The 20,220-nt window shown below is 48.5% G+C and overlaps 1 protein-coding gene across 2 annotated transcripts in view; it reads right to left on the bottom strand.

The window, feature by feature from the left end:
• DIS3 (DIS3 homolog, exosome endoribonuclease and 3'-5' exoribonuclease) overlaps positions 1–20,220 on the bottom strand; it is an 859,785-nt gene that overhangs the window by 586,237 nt on the left and 253,328 nt on the right. The window lies entirely within an intron of this gene.

Below are 20,220 nucleotides of genomic sequence, written 5' to 3'. Positions count from 1 at the left end.
AGTAAGGCGGAAACCTCCTCCCACTTATGGCAGTTGTAACTTGCCAAATGTGTAGCATTATCAGCAATTCTTGTTTGGTAGGCAGCAGAAGAGGCAACTTTTCTGAACATTGCATATATTTTCTTGCTCTCTTTATCCGGTGGAGCCTTGGAGGAAGCAAGGGGTGTGCCCGCTCTTTTTCTTGTGGTGGTAACCACCAAGGAATCTGGTTTTAACTGACCTCTTATGTATAAGGGGTCTGAGGGTGCAGGCCTGAACAGTTTTTCCATACGCGGGTTAACTGCCCGTTTGAGATTGGGTGTCTCCAAGGAAGATTGAATTCTACATTGCATCGATTTTAGCAGTGGGATAAACTGCCCTACTGTTCTCTTGTCTCCCAATAATTGTTCAGCGAAGTCTCTGTCTTCCTGTACCTCCTGAGTGTCAATACGGAAGTGTTCCACCACTTTGGCTAAGACTTTGTTGAGGAGGGGTTGATTGTCTACAGGGGAATATACCACTGGAGTGTCCTGATTAATAGGAGAATCTATAGAATACAGGTTCGCCTCCTGGTCTGCGTTTGGGTCCTCATCATCCCCATAATACAATTCGTCTGCATCCTCATCCATATGTTGAGGGTCAGATGTTTCCACAAATGAAAGATCCTCCTGGTCTTCTGGATCTATTTCAGGGTCATATAGATCTACAATTCTGCCATGTGTGGGGACATCAGAGCAAGACCTTTTAGCAGGGGGTAGAGAGTTGAGAGCCCGAAGGGGCTGAGGTGGGAGGAGTGGCTTGAAAACTTTGAAGAAAATCTGGATTTTTTTCAAAGAAATTTGCCTTAAAGGTCATCCTTCGCATAACCCTATCGATGTCCTGTGAAGACCATTCCTTTGAACTTGGAATTACAACGAGTTGTGTTGGAATACCCATATCTTCATTAGAGGGAGGAATGATTTCAGGTGTAGAGTCCTTAGGTTTCCCTATGGATTTGGATAGTATTCCCTTCTGTGAAGACTTGTCTCCAACAGGACTCTTGCCCCTATGAGGGGTCTTAGATGATTTTCTATGATGTTTCTCCCCACCCTGTGCCCCAGAAGAGTGTGAAACTGACTTTTTGGGGCCTGATGTTTTATTAGATGAACGTCGAAATTCGGATGCGGGAGCCGAGGCTTCGTCAGCGGACGAACGACCTTCGGAGGAGTTTTTCATGTGACACCCTTGGCGTCTTTCGACGTCTTAACCCTGTCGTGTGGTGATCTTGAACGAGATTGCCCAGAGGACCGGGACTCAGTGGACCGTTCACGGGGTGTCGAACAATGTCGAGTATTCGACTCATCTGTCGAATGTCTACTGGGGCTTATGTGTTTTGTGGTGTGTGCTTTTGTAACGCTGCCGCCGCCGGGTGTAGACCCGACAACATGGCCGCCGGCCTGTCTTACGGGGACTGGGGCCTGCGCCTGAGTAGCCGAAGTTACACCGGTGCCCTAGCCGTCCGAAAGTACGGCGTCGCTGACATCACTGAAGGCTCCCTCTACCTCCATGGCCTCGAGTTGCCTGGTGTAGTGGGCCCAGCGCTTAGTGGAACGGTCCTTCAACGTCTTAGGCTTAAAGAGCCTGCACGCTCAACAAGACGTTTAGACATGGTCTCTCGGGAGAAATAAGTTGCAAACTAGTGTTTGTCTACCCAGGGAAATTTACGGTTACACTTAGGGCAAAACTTAAATGGTGTGTTTTCCATAATTCTGGGTTATGGGGATGGCAGCTGGTTGAACAAAGTGTAGGAAGGGGAGAATATGCATTCTAAAATGGCCTCCTAACAATAGCCTCCCCCCTCTCTCCCTCCTGTCTGGGCCGAGGCCCTGGGCGGCCTTCCAACGCTGTACGGTCCATCGCGATGGTCTCCGACGGGCAGTATTCTTTCTCTTTCTTCGGCATAGTGTTACGGTAGCCGATGAAAGTATAGAAAGAAAAACTATCGTAATTATACAAAGTCAATGGCTTATGGCCAAAAGGAACTCCGCTATACGCATCCGTCTAGCATGGTGGAAAAAAACAATCTGAGGGACCTCGACACGTGAGGCATCATGGGTACAGTGGAGTTCACACTTGGGATAGTATTACTGGGACACCCTGTCGACGTCCCTTTTCGAGTTTCGAAAACAACAATACTACGCGCGGGGGCGTGGCCAGCTAGCCATGCTGTAGGACGCATCTTCTGGAGCTGCTTCTATGGATCCGTGATCGATCCGTGAAAACACACGCTTCAAATAACTAATGGCGCCTAGGAATGGAGGCAAATGAGTCAGGGTTTGTGCAGAGTGCTGCCGGCTGCGAGTGCTCGCATTGCAGAGCCGGCAGCCCTGAAGAATATTAATACAGTGTATGCAGCAATAGCGGAGCGGAGAAGCTCTGAGCGGCGGCGGCAGGCATCTGCTTGAACAGAAGTTGCTCAGGCGGCTACATTTGTAGCAGCGGGAGCCGTCCGAGGCTCTGTGAGGTTTCGGAGCGCCCGGCGAGGACCGCTGCGAGTGCCTCTGCTGCAGGCGTGCAGCGGCTGGCAGGGGGGACACTGAACACAAGAGGCATTTAATTCCTGCCTAAATCTACGTGACCACACTGCTCCCAACCGGGACACGGCTGACTGGAACAGAAGTGGAGGTAACTTTGTCGCACCCCTCCATGCACTACTGAGGAGGGGAGGCTTAGCCCACACGAATAGAGGGCAAATAATACGCGCAGGAAGCGAGTAGGACAAAATAATAGGCTGATTACCCATACGGAAAGGAAACAATATACACCCCCGGGGCACAGTGACTTGAGACCATAACCAGCATGACTAGCACACAGCTTCCACGAAATGATAGCTAGGTGCTGAGTCTCTGTGAGGAGGTAAGGCACCTTGGCATCTGGAAGGGGCTGGTGATATAATGGACGGTTACAAGGGGTAGTTGCCCTCTGAGAGGCCAGGGGGCGATAGGAGGACTTTACCACGTGGAAGCACAACAGGGAAGACAAGCTTCAGTGGCAAAAGGCATAATCAATGATGCGCAGATCACCCAAAGCCTGTCCGTAAGGTGGCCACACAAATGGAAAAAGTGGCCTCTGAGACACTGTAAGAAACTTAATACGTGGGAGGGCACAACCCACTCTTAATAACGGCTACTCTATGGTAATCACCCCACGGCTAGGAAGATGCAGTGGCGCAAAATCGATACAGGGAAGCAGGACTGTCACACCGGGGTTCCGGCAACCTTGTGCGCAAGACACAGGCCTCAGAATGGCGGCGCGAGGGGTCGCAAGTAAAAGCAAGACTAAGCAAGCCACAATGGACACTTTTGCTAAAACACAACAGTCTACCGCTGCCACGACACCCATAAACTCTATGACACCAGCGGAGAGTGCAGCGGCAACGGAAAACCATCACATATTAGCTGCTATCACGGAACTAAAAGACTCATGGGGGATAGCAATGTCAGACCTACGCTCTTCCTTGGAGGCTAAGATAGACGCGGTAGGCATAGAGGTCACCCTGCTGAGACAAGATGTCAGGGGTCTGGCAGAACAGACAAGCAATTTGGAAAGTGCGGTGAAGACCAACGCGTATACCAGCTCCAGCAACGCAAAGGAGATGCACGTGCTCAAACAACAGGTAGCCAATTTAGAGTCTCGCACAGAGGAAGCAGAAGGGAGAGCGAGAAGGAATAACATTTGCATGGTGGGCCTGCCAGAGGGAGAGGAGGGACGGGACCCGACGGACTATGTTGAGAACTTACTTTTACAGGGAATTGGAGCCGAAAAACTCTCGCAAGGATTCGCAGTGGAACGTGTACACAGAGCCCTCATGAGGAAACCGCGACCAGGGGCCCCTCCCCGTGCTATGATCGCCAAAATATTGAACTATAAAGACCGTGAGAAGATAATGGAGTACTTCCGAAAAGGTGGGACAATCGAAAGAGCTTCAATCACCATCACGGCGTATCCGGATTACACAATGCTGGTTCAGAGACAACGGTACAGCTATGTGGCTATCAAAAGGAGACTACGGGCGGCTGGGATAAAATATATGCATCTGTACCCAGCTAAACTGAAGGTGGTGCACAAGAGTAAAATGTTCTTTGACACTCTGGAGGACGCATCGACATGGCTGGATTTGCAGGGTTGCCCGGATGGAGATACGGAGGAGGCCCGAGAGGAACAGGATAAGTGAATGACATTGTATACACATTGTCATGGTGTAAGATGGGCACTCTAGGGGTGATTAGTTAAAAACGTTGATTAATGGGTGTGGCAAAATGATGCTGATTTTTTTTTATAAGTTGCCGCCAATGCAACGTATTTGAAGGACCTGAATATAGTAGCGCGAATACATACGCAAACTGTGTAGCAATGTGTAGTCAACTTTAAGCTCAGTAGGAGCGGCAGGACGACAGCACCCTAACCCCCGATTTATTGTTGTTGTAGTAGTAGTAGGTGTGCCACGAGGGCGACCTCGCCCTGCGGTGCTTCGAGTACAGGCGTGAGCCAGAAAGAGCTAGATGCGGGGGAGCCTGAGATCCAGGGATGGAGCTGGGCAACAGTTGTTGGGTAAGGGATGGGTGGGGGGTGGAGGGGTGGAGCGGGAAGTTTGGGGTGTTTTTGGTTAAGGGGTGTTTTAGTTGGTATCGGGGAACGAGCCTATATAGTCAGAAATGGAAAGAGGATCTGGCCTGCACTGGCGGGGGGGAACGGGAATACTAACATGCCATGGGGGACCTTAAAATAATTACGTGGAACATCAGAGCCTCAATAGTTATTTAAAAAGGAACAAAGTGATGTTATACTTGCGTAGACAAAAGATAGATATTGCACTGTTACAGGAGACTCACTTGACGCGGGAAAAGCTGGAAACAGTTGTGAAGAAGAGGAAAGGGGTCGTAGTGGGCTCGACATACTCTGCATATGCCAGAGGTGTGCTTATCTGGGTGGCACCGCATGTCCCATTTTACTTTACAAGTTGCAAGAAACTGCGGAAGCAGACGGGAGGATGGTTACGTTGAGGGGACTGGTGGAGAACAAGGATGTATGCATTGTGAACACTTATGCCCCCAATCAGAACACGGCGACATATTTCAGAGCCCCTAGTACTAATCTTAGTATGCGTATGGGAAGCGCAGTGATTTGGGGAGGCGATTTCAACTGATAGACAGATCAGACCAGAGATTTGATAGACCTGCTCCAGCAGCAAAAGCGTTACAGACACTGCTAGACGACTTCGGCCTGGTGGACGTATGGAGAGTAAAACATCCCCACGAAAGGCAGTACTCGCATTATTCTGCCCCACAGCAGCTGCACACGAGGCTAGACTACGTCTTTGTCACGTCTAAAACTGTGGCAGAGGTAGTGCAAGCAGAATATAAGGCGCGGGTCCTGTCGGACCACTCGCCCCTGGTAGTTAGCTGGCAATACCGCCCCCCAAGAGCGAGGATACCGATGTGGCGCCTCCGGGCGGATGCACTCAAGGACCCCCTTTTTAGAGAAGATATAAGGGAGGAGATTATAGATTACTTTGAGGTGAATACGGGCTGTGTGGACTCAGCGAGCACGCTATGGGAAGCTTTTAAGGTGGTGCTGCGGGGCACAGCCATAGCAAAATCTAAAGCCCTTCAAGAGGGAATCCTGGCTGAGCTAAATAATGCAGAAAGGGAATTGGAATAGGCGCTGAAGGGAAGAGATGATACAGGGATAGATGTGGAGTTGATACTCAAATGGCAACAGACATGTGCGGAGCTGTGGGATAGACTGTCTAACCTTAATTATAAGAAATATGTTGAAAGACAGCATGCGGGAGGTGATAAAACGGGAAGGCTCTTGGCATGGTTATACAAAAGCGAGGTCCCCAGGCCCGCCATCAGGACAATTACAAGAGAAGATGGCAGTGTAGCTGATACTCAGGAGGAAGTTAATCTGGAGTTTGCAAAGTATTACAGGGACCTATACGGGGATGTGGAGGGAAGCAGTTGTGGAGAAATAAGGGAGACACTAGATGACATAGGTCTACCAACAATAAGCATTGAAGAAAGAGAGGAACTGGATGCACCGATTACCATGGAGGAGCTGGAAGAAGTAGTGAGGCAGCTACCTACTAGCAAGACCCCGGGGGCAGATGGCTTTCCAAGCAAATTTTATAAATTGTATAAGGCAGAAGTGCTCCCCCTGATGCTGGACATGCTAAATGAAGCATTTGAGATGGGACGGCTGCCAGAGTCACTTAGAGAAGCGATAATAATACCACTTCCCAAACCCAATAAGCCTGGACACAGCTGTGGTTCTTATAGGCTGCTCTCAATGCTGAACCAGGACGGCAAGATACTGACAGCTGTCCTGGCAAGCAGACTGCGTAGGGTCATTGGCAAGCTAATACACCCAGACCAGACAGGGTATGTCCCGAACAGGAACATAACTCATAACCATAGGCGACTCCATCGGGTTGTTGAATGGGGGTGTAGAAATGATGGCGAAATGGCGATAGTGTCCTTAGACGCTGTGAAGGCCTTTGATTCTGTCAAGTGGCCATGGTTACTGGCAGCCTTGGCAGGTTATGGTATGGGGCCTGGATACATAAGGTGGGCAAAGATGTTATATAGCAAGCCGTTGGCCAGGGTCAAAACAGGAGCGGTGATTTCTGAAAGATGGCAACTAGGCAGGGGCACCAGACAGGGGTGCCCATGGTCCCCTATGCTGTACATATTAGCTTTAGAGCCTTTGGCTATATACCTTAGGCAACAATACGATATGATAGGTATTGAAGTGGGTGGGGAGTGACATTTGATCTCCTTATATGCGGATGATCTGCTGCTGTACCTGAGATACCCAGAAGAGAATCTCCAGTATGTCTTGGAGGTCATGGACAGGTACGCGAGGCTGTCTGGCATAGCGGTGAACCCACAGAAATCTATTATTTTTCCATTGGGCTCACTACTGAGCGATTGCCAGTGCTGCAGGCTCCTTGGGCTGTTGATACTTTTCGGTACCTTGGGACAGATGTGTATCATACAGTAGAAGAAGAGCATAGGCATAATACCGAGGTAGCCATAAGAAAAACCGGAAAAACATGACATTTTGGGCAAAGCTCCCTCTAGCAATGATGGGGCGAAGTGCAATGCTCAAAATGGTAGTTTTGCCCAGGCTCCTACATTATTTTGGAAATATTCCGTCTCTAATACCCAAGAAGTTTTTTATTAGATTGAATGGCCTATGCAGAGACTTCCTGTGGCAGGGTACTAGGAATAGGGTGGCGCTATGGAAGTTGCAGAACTTCTATGAAAAAGGGGGAATAAAACTACCTAACTATGAGGTTTATTATGTAGCTAGTCAGCTGCAATATGTTGCCAAATGGCTCTCGGACGATGTGACACCCGAGTCTAGGTTGTTTACAACAGATTGTGCCCCATACTATTTAAAAGAAATGATCTGGCTGCCTAAAACAGAAATGAAAGCGCGTCCTATGTTGATGATGCTCGGGTGGAGGATCTGGCGCCGAGCGTGCCAGATGATGGAAAACCCAGCCCCATGCTCCCCACAGATACCGCTAGTGGCATTGACCAAGGGAGACGAGCAGCTAAGAAGGACAATTAGGGGCCACTGGGAGTCGGTGGGGTTGGTGACTGTGGGAGATGTCTGGCGGGAAGGGGCTATCATAAATCTTGAAGAGTTAGAAGAGGAAGTGGGGCTACATGTGGGTCAATATATTACATATTACAAAATGGTTCAGGAAATTTAAAAAACTTGGCCTGAGACACTACTGGGAGGAGAGCCTGATGCTACCATAGATACGATATATGATATAACGGAAGGAGGGCACAAGATATCTAGATTGTATGAAATGCTGATGACCAGGGTTGGAAAGGAACCAACGCAATTAAGATCAGACTGGGAAGTGGAGGTGGGAGCCTCGATGGAGGATGGGATGTGGGAGCGTGCCCTGGGATACCACAAAAAGGTGTCGAGAAACGCCAGATTAAAACAGATACAACTATATATCACGCATAGGGCATACATGACACCCCTGAGGATATCGAGGTTTGAGAACGCTGGCAGACAGGCATGCCCCAAATGCAATGAGGAAAAGGCCGATATGGTACATATGTTCTGGTCCTGCCCGGTGATTGAGCGCTTCTGGAGCGAGGTAGCAGGGAAACTGGCGGCAATGGGGGTTATTATTGTCATAGACTCAGTCTGGGCTTGTTTACTGGGAGTGTTCCCCAGATCGCAGAAACTTAAGCATGTTAACAAATTGAAGGATCTAGCATATGTGCTCGCAAAAAGAAGAATTGCCATGGGATGGAAGGCTTGTCACAGGCCACGGGTGGAGATGTGGTAGAAGGAATTGCAGAAATGGGCGGAGGCAGAGACCATGGTATGGCAGGATGCAAGTAATATAGGGGGAGAGGAAGAACCCCGATGGCATTGAAACTGATGGTAGCGGAACTGTTCGGAACAAAACAAGAGTTGACAGAATCCACAGGAAAGGTGACCCCACCACGCGTTGCGGACGCAGAGCGAGAAGAACAATAGGCTCGAAGGGGAGGGTGGGATAAGGGGAGCAGTGGTTAATATTGAGTGTTAATACTGCGGAACTGTATTGTTGCTTGTACTGCGTGTTTGGTTGGTGTTTTGTTTTGTTTATTTTGAAAATAATAAAAATTGTTTAAAAAAAAAAACACAATACTACGCAGCTTCCACTAGATGTCGGCCTATGCACAGCATGTGAATCTAAGCAGATTCCACAAGCCTCAGAGAAATATATATATATAATACAATACATTACTCACCGTAATCTTATTTCTGATGCTTGTACCTGCTTAGATTCACATGCTGTGCATAGGCCGACATCTAGTGGAAACTGCAGAGTATTACAGTTGTTTTTGAAACTCAAAAAGGGACGTCGATAGGGTGTGCCAGTAATACTATCCCTAGTGTGATGGCCACTGTACCCATGGTCCTTCACGCATCGAGGTCCCTCATATTGTTATTTTTCTGACATGAGGTAGCATGAAGTGTAGCGCAAGTACAGTTGTGTCCAAGCAGATGCGTATCAGAAAAAGCTCATAAGCATCCATGCGCCTTCTCTCCGCGGGGAGGAAGGCTGGACGCATGTGAATCTAAGCAGATACAAGCATCAGAAATACAATTACGGTGAGTAATGTATCCCTTCTGAGGCTTGTGGAATCTGCCTAGATCGCATGCTGTGCATATATCAGCAAGCAGTGTTAGGAGAAGGTGGTGGGATGTGAGAAGGTTCATGGGCTAACAGATATCTTAGAACCGCTTGTCCCACATGTGTATCTGTCTTAGAATGAGTGTCAATGCAGTAATGCCGAGTTAAAGTGTGTATCAAGCTCCATGTAGCTGTTTTGCAAATGCTGTCTAGAGGGACATTTGCAATGAAAGCCAAAGTGGCTTCTGTGCTCCTTGTAGAGCGAGCGCTAGGCGTGAAACGCAGTGTTTTGTTTGATAATGAATAGCACAATTGTATACATCTGACTATCCATTTGGAGATGGCATTTTTGGAAATGCGGTCTCCTTCTCTGCCTGTAGCTATGGAGACAAACAGTTGGTCTGTTTTTCTTAGCGGTCTCGACTTGTTTACACAGTAAAGGACGGCTCTCCTCACATTTAGTGTGTGGAGTTTTACCTCAGCTGAGCTGGCGGGGTCCTGAAAGAAAGCCAGTAGCTCAATAGACTGGTTTATGTGAAATTTAGAGATGAACTTAAAACCAGCTTATCCTTGTGTACTACAAAGAAAGGATCCTGCGCTGACAATGTTTGTATTTCACTCACTATTCTTATGGAAGTAATAGCCACTAAGAAGGCAGTTTGGTAAATTAGGTGTTTAAGACTACACTGGTGCATCGGCTCGAAAGAAGGTCCCATGAGCTTAGCGAGTACAACATTGAGATCCCACCCTGACGGCGGATTTGAAATTGGAGGGTGAAGCCTCTTTACCCCCTCCATGAATGCTTTAATGACGGGCACCTTCCACCATGAGACCTTACTGTGGGAGGTGTTGTACGCCGACAAGGCTGCCAGGTGGACCTTCAAGGAGTTGAAGACTAACCCTGAATCTAGCAAGTGGAGCATATAAATTAGAAAGTGGGATGGAGTACATTCTACGGTTCCATGTGTTAATATCCCCGCAAAAATATTGCCATATTGACCCATGGACCCTGCTGGGGACACCCCTGCATTATTTTAAAATGTGAGGGGGACACCTCCGCAACCCCCGCTCCCACAAAATATCCCCCACAAAAATATTGCCTATGGCGAGACAAATGCCATATGTACGGCGATATTTTCGGTGGTGATAGTTTGTAAGCATACCCATTCTACTGGCACCAAATTACAAATCTCCTGCACTTGTCAAAGTAACAGTGTCTAGTGTTAGGTTTTCTTGCTTCTTTCAAGATATCCGTAAACCTCTGTGGTAGGTTAAGATGTCCGAACTCTATGACTTCAGGAGCCATGCTGCCAAGTTCATTGAGTGAGGTTGAGGGTGCACTGTTAGCCCTCTGTGCTGAGTGAGTAGTTTGTCGGGCACGGGAGCTTGATGGGATCTCACATCGCCAGTTTGCGCATATATGGATACCAAAGTTGCCTTGCCCACATAGGAGCAACTAGGATGAGCGTAATCTGTTCCTTGTGGATCTTGTTGACCACCTTCTTCATGAGAGGTGTTGCAGGAAAAGCATACATTTCCCTGACCAGTTCATCCATAGGGCGTTCTCCTTAGAGCCTGGCTGGGGGAACCTGGACGCGAAGTTGGGCATTAACTGTTTTCACTTGTAGTGAACAAGTCTATTGTCGGGTAACCCCATTGAGAGAAGAGGTGCTCTACGACTCCTGTGTGTAGTCGCCATTCGTGTTCCTCTGGTAGTGGATCTCTGCTAGGCGAGTCTGCCAGATAGTGGAGTTCCCCTGGAACGCGCTACGACGATAGGAATATCTTCTGTTTGAGTGCTGTATGGGAGGATTGGTCCAAGAGACCCCCCTCCCCTGCATCCTCTCCCCCGGTGAAGTCCATGGCTCGTCAGGGGTTCCCCCTGCCACCAGTGCCCAGGTGGTGGGTGGGCCATTGGCTGAAGACATTGACCAAACATGCTGAATTTAGCTAGGCCCTGGAAACCATTTTGTGAAATAAAGATGGTTTGAGCCCTGTGCACCGCAGCGCGGCCCCCACCCTTGGAGAGTTTCAATTATCCCTGTGGCCGCAGCTCTCTGGCAGATCCGCTGAGAGCCCGTTCCCACGAACAGACGGACATGAGCTAGTGTTAGACACCAACCCTGTAACATTTCACCTTCCGCAGTGTATCGCTGTTTCCAGTATGACACCCGGCCAGCAGGGCCGGGGTGGAAAAGAACTGTAAAATGGTCCCCTGACAAAAGCAGAGTCCCCAAATACTAATGAGCAAACCACCTGTGATGAAACTTTTCTCTCCACGACCTCTCTGACTAAAAACCTGTAACCTCCATGAAGATGGCAGAATGTGTGCTTATATGACATTCGGGATGAAGCACCCACATCCCTGTAGCTATGCGCAAATAGTAAAAGTGTCCCGGGGGGTTTTCATGTTTTGTGTTTCACCAAGAAGACTGCACCCCAAGGTCCCATGCCATAACTGAACTAATGCTGCTAGAGTGCAAGGGAAGACAAATGCAACCCTATTGGGAGCTGACGTAAGGGGTGCATGAAAATGCACCATATGTATGTCCAAGCTCACCATGTGTCACTGCCGTCAGTCTTATTGGCGGGTTGTTGCTGCGCGCTCCACTAACCTTACTACTACCTCACTTACCGCACATGTATAGACATGTAACAAAATGTTGTGGTTGTTAAATACTTAGTGTATAAGTAACGTGTTCGAAATGGCCATATGAAAGGCACTAACAATGTCAAAAACGTGAGCTTTGAAAAGACTCAGAGTATTGTATATTATGTGAATTTTTATGTCGCTTCCACCTAAATCTGCAACACACGAGGAAAATACCTTTGTGAGCACATGCAAGGCCATTCCCCCTTCCTCCCAGTGAAGCCTGCCAGACGAAAAAGCAGAGGCCTGTGGTGCTCTGCTCCACCTCCCCCAATTCGGCTGGAGCCACTTCAAACATCCACATTCCCCCGCAGCACCCAAGGCCATGGCCTGCCACCTGAATTATTTACAACCCAGCAGTAAACCCGGCCTTAAAACACAGATCCAAAGGCGCCCTTTCTTAAGCCCCACGACCCACCGGCTCACCTTAGGTTAATGGCCCCTGTAAAATTAGGACACCCAATATTATGGCAACACTACAGGAAACATCCATTATGACTTCTAACGAGACATGATAAGGCGGACAGCCTGTCCCATGCCCTGAGACCCAACCTCGCGACCTATGATACCCGGTCAACAGGACGATGGTAACCATGTATTGATGTATCGCCAAAAGACCCCACTCTAGGTGCATTCCTCCTGTGTTGCATTAACCTGTAGAATAACCTATTGGAAGATTTACCGGGGAAGATAATATTGCAATGTTGAATGACTGCGGTGTGCGTGGCCTTAGGGCAGAAAGTCAGGAAAGACGTTCATCACTGACACTGGTCGCGGCTGGCACAACAACACCGCCCGGATGAGCCCGGATGAGCCCAGTTGACCTGCCCGGCCCAGCCCACCCCACGAGGGTAACCAGTGACGTCCACCAACCACGGCAAACCACATCGCAGCAGCACCTATAGTTAGTCGTCGCCACCCAATCCCCACGAACTTGTGCCCCCTATAGCATGTAGGTTCTTATGACGCATTCTGTAAATATATACGCCTGTCTTTGCTATTGTCAGACAGAGCACTCTCAGAGTTTGCAGAGTTCTTTGCATGCCCTATTTTGATTGATAAACTCCCATTTAAGCTCACCCGCAACTTTGTCCTGGCCTTATTCCCATTCCGGGAGAGTCCATTATTGTCTCTCATTGAGGGGAGGATCGTGCTATCTGGGGGACGCTCGCCTTCAGTGCCCATCTCCAAATTTGTTGTGCAAGCCTGGACAGATTTGGAGAACGTGTGCCCCCCGCCGTTTGTTGATGTAGAACATCGCCGTAGTGCTGTCTGTCAGGATTTACGCAGATTGGTTTGCTAGGTGAAACTCAAATGCCTCAAAATACTGCCAGAGGTTCCAGCAGATTGATGTGGTTCTGAGCTGCTGCCCGAGACCACAGACCCCGAGCTGTGTGGTGAAGGTAATGAGCCCCCCCACCCGGAGAGTGATGCGTCTGTCGTGACAAATCGCCTGTACTTCCAGATTGTGGAAGAGTTTCCCCTTCAGGAGATTCTCTCTTGTCCACCAGCCAAGATTTTGTACTAGTGTTGGCGAAACAACCACTAGATCGCCCCACTGACCACTTGCATGTTTCGCCAACCACTCCTGCATGGGTCGCATGTGCAGGCATGCATGTGGTACTAGGTAAATGCAAGATGCCAACATGCCTAGCATACACAAAGCTTTGCGCACCCTTGTCTTGTGGCCAGCCTGATAATGTGGTATTTGCAGTAACATGTTTTGGACTCTTTCCTCTGACGGAAAGACTAACCCCTCTTCTGTGTTTAGACACCTCCTAGGAACTGTTTGGTTGTGCTTGGCACTAGGCTTGATTTTTTCTCATTGATGGAGAAGCCCAATTGAAAGAGAAGGTTGATAGTTCTTTGAATGTTTTGCCTGCAAATTAGGGGAGATTCCCCTGTAATCAGCCAGTCGTCCAGGTAAGGGTACACTGGGAGTGCCTCCCTGCGCAGGTGTGCTGCGAACACCGCCAGTACCTTCATGAATACCATTGGAGCAGATGCTATTCCGAAGGACAGCACTTTCAGTTGGTAGTGAAGGTTCACTATCTTGAAACGCAAGAATCTTCTGTGCATTGGGAACATTGAAATAGGCATCTTTCATATCCAGTGTTGTCATGTAATCCCCTTTTTTAGTAGAGGGATTACCTCTTGCAGCGTAGTCATGCAGAACTTTTGTGGCTTGACATATTTGTTTGCAGGGCGCAAATCTAATACTGGGCACATTGTAAGATCTTTCTTTGGCACATGGAAGTAAGCTGAGTAAATACCCCTGTTACCTGGTTGGCCAGGACGATTTCGACTAGCTATTCTGGTCTGGAAAGCAGTGGAAGAGGCAACCTGTATGGCCATTGTGTATAGCCTTTTACTTTCCTTGTCCGGAGGAGTCTCAGGGGAGGCTAGAGGAGTACCTGCCCTTTTCCGTGTAGTAAAGACGAGCAAGCCAGTTTTTAGCTGACCCCTGATGTACAGCCGGTCCGATGGGGCAGGCCTGAAAAGTTTTTCTATGCGGGGGTCACCGCTCGCGTTTGATTTGGTGTTTCTAGCGAGGGTTGTACCTTTCGCTGTACAGATTATAGCAGGCGAATACATTGAGAAACAGCCTTTTTATCTCCCAAGATCTCGTCAAGGAAATCCTTGTCTTGCAGATCTTCTTGAGTAGATATTTGGAAGTGCTCAGCCACCTTAATGAGTACTTCATTTAAAAGAGGCTGATTATCTACGGGCGAGTCTACCACAGGGAGGTCATTATCCACTGGGGAGTCGATGTTGTACATGACCGTGCCTGGATCACCCTCATCGTCCTCATTATGTCCATAATAAAGATCTGCGGCCTCCTGACTATACAGATCCTCATGATCAGTGTCTGGGTCATAAAGTTCAATGATAGTGGGATCGTGCACTGGCTCGAGACCTTTTAGTAGGGGATTGAACAGGGTTTAGAGACCCAGAGGCTGCTGTTGTGGGAGGGGTGGAATGAAAACTTGTGAAGTAGTTAGGGTCCTTTTCATACAAAATTGCCATGAAAGACATTCTACTCATGACCCCATCTATATCTTCAGATGACCATTGGGCAGAACTAGGAAAGACCCTAGGTTGAGGTGGGAGACCCAAGTCTTCTTGAGTGGGTGGGAGTATAGTAGAAGGCGTAGACTTTTTCTTTAAGGTGGAAGATAGGGAATCGTGAGGTTCCATACTCTTGAGAAGGGCCTTCCTGTGATATATCTCCATGAGGTGTCTTAGTAAGGCCTGCTGAGACGTGCTTTACTATTAGATGGGCTAGTCCCGCCTGTATGGGCTCTTTAAAAGATTTCAACGTAAAACGTCGAATCTCGACTACGGGCCGATCCGAAGTGTCGTCATCCGATTCAAAATATTCGGGAATTTCTTTATCCACGACGTGCGATCTGCCTTTTGACAGTCGGGATTTGTCATGAGGCGATCTCGATCTGGAGTGCTCAGAGGACAAAGAATCAACAGACCTTTCCCTGAACGTCGTGTGTTGCCGTTAGCGCGACACATGTATCGAGTCTCGGCGGTGGGTTGTTTGGTGTGGGAGGTAGTGGGAGCGCTTACGCCGCCAGATGTTGTCCCAGTAACAGGGCCACCGGCCTGTCTGTTGGGGTTCTGCGCCTGGGAAACCGGAGTAACCCCGTCGCCTTCGCATACCGCGGCATTGCTGCCGTCGCTGAAGGCACCCTCCACTTCCATGGCCTCGAGCTGCCTGGCGTGGCGGGCCCCGCGTTTATAGTTAATCGGTCCTTCAAAGTCTTGGGTTTGAAGAGTGTACATGCTCGACAAGAACCCTTGACGTGGTCTCGCGGGAGACACAGATTACACACAAGGTGTTTATTGACCCACGGGAACTTCTTGTTGCACTTAGGGCACAACTTAAAGGGGGTCCTTTCCATAACCGAATGACTCGGCAGCTAGGTGAATGTATTGTACGAAAAAGGGTATATACATTCTAAAATGACCCCCCCCCCTCTCTCCCTACTGTTAGGGCCGAAGCCCGTAGCGGCCTTCCAAGGCCGGAACCAATCCGTCCACGGGAGTCTTTCGACAGTAATTTGTTGTTTTTCGCCGGCGCCGTGTTGTATGGATAGTCGGTGAGTATAAAGGATAGCAAGAAGAACTATCGTTAATTTGAGGATAATAAATGGCGATAAGCCGAAAGAGGAACTCTGCTTTAAGTGCTTGTCTATATATATATATATATATATATATTTGTGAGGCTTGTGGAATCTGCTTAGATCACATACTATGCATAGGCCGACATCTAGTGGAAGCTGCAGAGTATTACAGTTGTTTTCGTAACTCGAAAAGGGACGTCGACAGGGCGTGCCAGTAATACTATCCCTAGTGTGACGTCCAGTGTACCCATGGTCCTTCACGCGTCGAGGTCCGTCAGATTGTGTTTTCCCGCCATCGTGAGCGCACGCTTCTTGCGGAGTTCAAATTTCAGCTGACGCCATTTGCTTATTAATAAGTTTAAATATAGTTACTCTTTCTGTCCTTTTCCTTCCGGCATCGAGAAATTTATCAACGCGGTGGAAAACACAAGACAGCGCCATCGGACAAAGTCAAGTTTTGATCGACCCTTTCAGCCTTGGAAGGCCCACCGGGCCTAGGCCCTTACAGTAGGGAGAGTGGAGGCCGTCATTGTACAATGCATTTTTCCTCGCCTTTGTCAGAATTTTTCTTCCAAAACTTGACCCCGTCGTGAAGAAGAAGAATTCTTCTCACTAAAGTAACCCTCTGGATGTAATAAATAACATGCAGAGGGATCAATTAATTGAAAGACTGGATACCCCAGAGACAACAGTGGCTGCATGAGAAAAATGCAAGGTTAATGTTTAATGATACCACTACGTATTCCAAGTAATAACAAGGCCGGAACCCCATTAACCTGTGCAAATGTAACAGATCCCCCAATGAGTTTTATTTATTTGCATTTGTTTAGCGCACAGGCAGACCAGTGGGCATCGTGGCGCGTGTTACAGGTATGAACATGACTTGTTGTACATACAGTGAAGTCATTACTTAGTTGCAAGAGAAGAGTAGTAGCTACAGGAGAGGAGGAGGAGGAGGAGAGAGTAAACGACACGAAGGAAGAGGAATTAGTTAAACAAGGTGGTTTTCATTTTTTTTCGGGAGGCGGTGAGAGAGGTTTCTGCTCCGAGCGTGCTAGGTAGTGCGTTTCTGTAACGCTCATCTGGTTCCCACGGAGGCGCAGGTCTGGCTTCGAGTGCTGATGCTTCTTCAATGGTGAAGCGCAGGACTCTGAAGATGGACAGGAAGGGCCCTCTACTCTGGCTTCTCCGGCTCGTAGGAATATACCCCTGTGCGTGAAAGGGGAGTATTACCTACTGACTGAGTTATGCTCAAGCCTCCCACTCTCTTCCAACCCTCCACGATACCCTTCCACGATTCCCCGTGAAGTCTCACCTTAGGGTCTGAAAGGACGAGCTCTCCATCCTGCTTCTGACACAGGGGCGCGTTGAACCCAGTTACTTCACTGGATTGAGGTTGGATGGGAGTTCAGGTAAGCTTGATTATACTGGTAAGGCGCTGTAAAAGTTCTGTTGCAAGTTCAAAAGTTCAAGCTTTAAATAATAATGTTCATTGTCTTTTTTCAGGTGATGAATGAAGATTCCTTTGGAGACTTCTTGCAACAAAGCGCTAATGTTGATGTCTTTTCCCCATAGGGGCCGGGGTCCGGAAAATGCTTGAAAGCAGGAAGACCCGAAATGAAATGGGAATGACCCAACAGGTAAGTCTTGGAAGGAAACTGAGCTTTTCCTATTCCCTTCCTTCTCTCACCTCTTATTCTGGTCTTTTTCTCTAGGCTCTGGGAAGTGGCTGTGTATCCGGATGATCGCTGCTGAAGATGGAGGAACCCAGGAAAGGTGAGTGAAATGCAGCGCTGCAGCGATCGTAACAAAATGCTTTTAAAAATGATGTCTTCCCTTTCAGGATCGTCGGTGATGTCTCCGTGGTTCAGATTAGCTGATAGGTCTCTTGTCTCCCTTTGCAGGTGACCCAGGATGCTGACAGGCGTGGCTGAAGTCCAGATGCAGGAGCTGACACGGTGAGCGTCCAGCTGCAAGGAGCAGAACAACGTGAAGCGTGAGTTGCTGATCGGGTGTGGTTTAAATAGCTTTGGAAGAAGTTCCAAGTGTGTATCCTTCCTCCGATCAGGTATGTATCCTTCCCCGACCACACCCGGGTGGAAAGTAGTCCCACAGGTAAAGTAGTTCCTATTCAGGCCTCAAGAGGGCCTGGATGTGGCAGCATGGTCTGCATCAGGTAAGTGCACATTAAAACACTTGAACACATGTCTAGCTTTATGAGTCTGGCGCCTAAGGCGCCAGGACAGAGGTCCAACATGAGCCTGGCGCCTAAGGCGCCAGGACTGCGTCCAAAGGGCCCCAGCTTGGGCCCGCTGGCACTCCCCTGGGGGAAATGATGCCTGCCTCTGGGGTTGCTGGGTCGGACCTGGCTCCTTGGAGGTAGGCATCATGACAGTTCCATAGCTTAGGGGCAATGTAGGGGAAACTTATTCCACCTGCTCTAGCTCATTTGATGTGTGGGACCCTAAGTTGGTTTGTGTGACATTGCCTAGTTGGTCTGGTGGAGTGAAATCTGGCTAGCGTATCAGACAGGTATGAGGGTGCAGACAGGTTGATACATTTGTGTGCGTTGGTAAGTATTTTGAATGTAATGCGCTCTTTGACAGGTAGCCAGTGTGCTGCCTTTATGGCTTGCGCGATGTGGTCCCTTTTTGCTATATTGAGAGCTGCTCTTAGTGCATTATTCTGTGTTGTTTGGAGTTTATTGAGATTGGAGTTGGAGGTGCCAGCCAATAGCGCATTACAATAATTTAGTTTGGCTCCAATGGTGGCTCTGGCAATAGAAAGGCAATTATCTTTGGTTAGGAAGGGTTTGATGGCATTAATGAGCTTAGTGCTCAGGGCGTAGCCAGAAACAATGGAGCTGACTTGCTTGTCCATGGAGAGTGAGGTGTCAATGTGGACTCCTAGTGTTTTAACAGAAGGTAGAACTGGGATGACACAATGGTCTATGCAGAAGTTGGTGTAGAGTGGGTCGAGGTTCGTGAGAGAGGATTTTTGACCCAGGATGAGAATTTCGGTCTTATCTCCGTTAAGACATAGGCCGTTTGTGGCCATCCATGCTTAGATGGTGGCGTATATAATCTGGAGGGTGGCTGCTTCCTGATGGTAGAGTCCTGTGAGCGGGAGGAGTACCTGGGTATCGTCAGCGTAGTTGGTGTATGTGATCCCGAGTGCGTCCAGTTTATCAAAGAGAGGTTTGGTAAAAGGATTATAGAAGGTAGGAGCCGTACATGAGCCCTGAGGGACTCCATAACTGATGGTGGTAGGCTCTGCGTTAGCTATATTGGAGAACACTTTCATCACTCTTCCTTCGAGGAAGGAGGTGATCCAGTTTGTGGCTTGTTTGGAGAAATGTGTGACCTGCGTGAGATGGTTCGTGAGGATGGAATGATCGACTAAATCAAATGCCGCCGAGAGGTCTAGGAGGAGCAGAAGGGCCGGCTTGCCTTTATCTAGAATTAGGGTAATTTGGTTCTTCAGATCTAGTAAAGCGGTTTCAGTGCCATGACCTTTGCGGAATCCGGACTGCCTTTTACCTAGGACAGCGTTGTTTTCCAGGTAGGACTGTATCTGCATGTGTGCAGCTTTATCTAAGATTTTTAGATGAAATGGAAACGTTGTAATTGGCCGGTAGTTGTTAGGTTGGGCAGGTGTCTTTAAGAGCGGGCGCACCCACGCCTCTTTAAGGCTGTCAGGGACTTTGCCCATCTTGAATGAGGCGTTAATGAATGCTGTGATGATCGGTGTGAGGGGTGCCGCACACTCTTTAATGATGTTGGGGGGGCTTATATCGCCTTTGCATTGAGATGGTTTGAGCTGTTTGAGGATGTGGAGAGCATCTGATTCGGTGATTGGAGAAAAGTTGAATTTGGAGGTGTGCTTATCTTTAGCGGTATTGACGGAGAGGGTCTGTTTGGGGTGCAGAGCCTTCAAGTGTTCTGCTATTTTATTTTGAAGAAGGTCTATTTTATTTAACATCGCTGTTTGGATGCTATTGCACCAGGCTTCTTCCTTGACAATCTCATCTGTACAGATTGGGGGGACAGTGAGCTCTTTAAAGATGGTGAAAAGCTCTTTAGAGTGGGAGTTGGCTTCCATGATACGTTTATTGTAGGTTTCTAACTTCGCCTTAAATATGGCACTTTTGTATTTTTTAGAAATACAAAGAAAGTCTCCTTTGGTGGCATCACAGGGATTGGCCTGCCATGTTTTGAGGGCTTGGCGCTTGCATTGGCGTAGCTTTAATAAGT

The sequence above is a fragment of the Ambystoma mexicanum genome, chromosome 7q (genome assembly GCF_040938575.1).
Source record: "Ambystoma mexicanum isolate Mex_15411 chromosome 7q, UKY_AmexF1_1, whole genome shotgun sequence".
Classification (NCBI taxonomy): domain Eukaryota; kingdom Metazoa; phylum Chordata; class Amphibia; order Caudata; family Ambystomatidae; genus Ambystoma; species Ambystoma mexicanum.
Note: the sequence above shows the minus strand (reverse complement) of the source record. Positions and strands in the feature narration are given on the sequence as shown.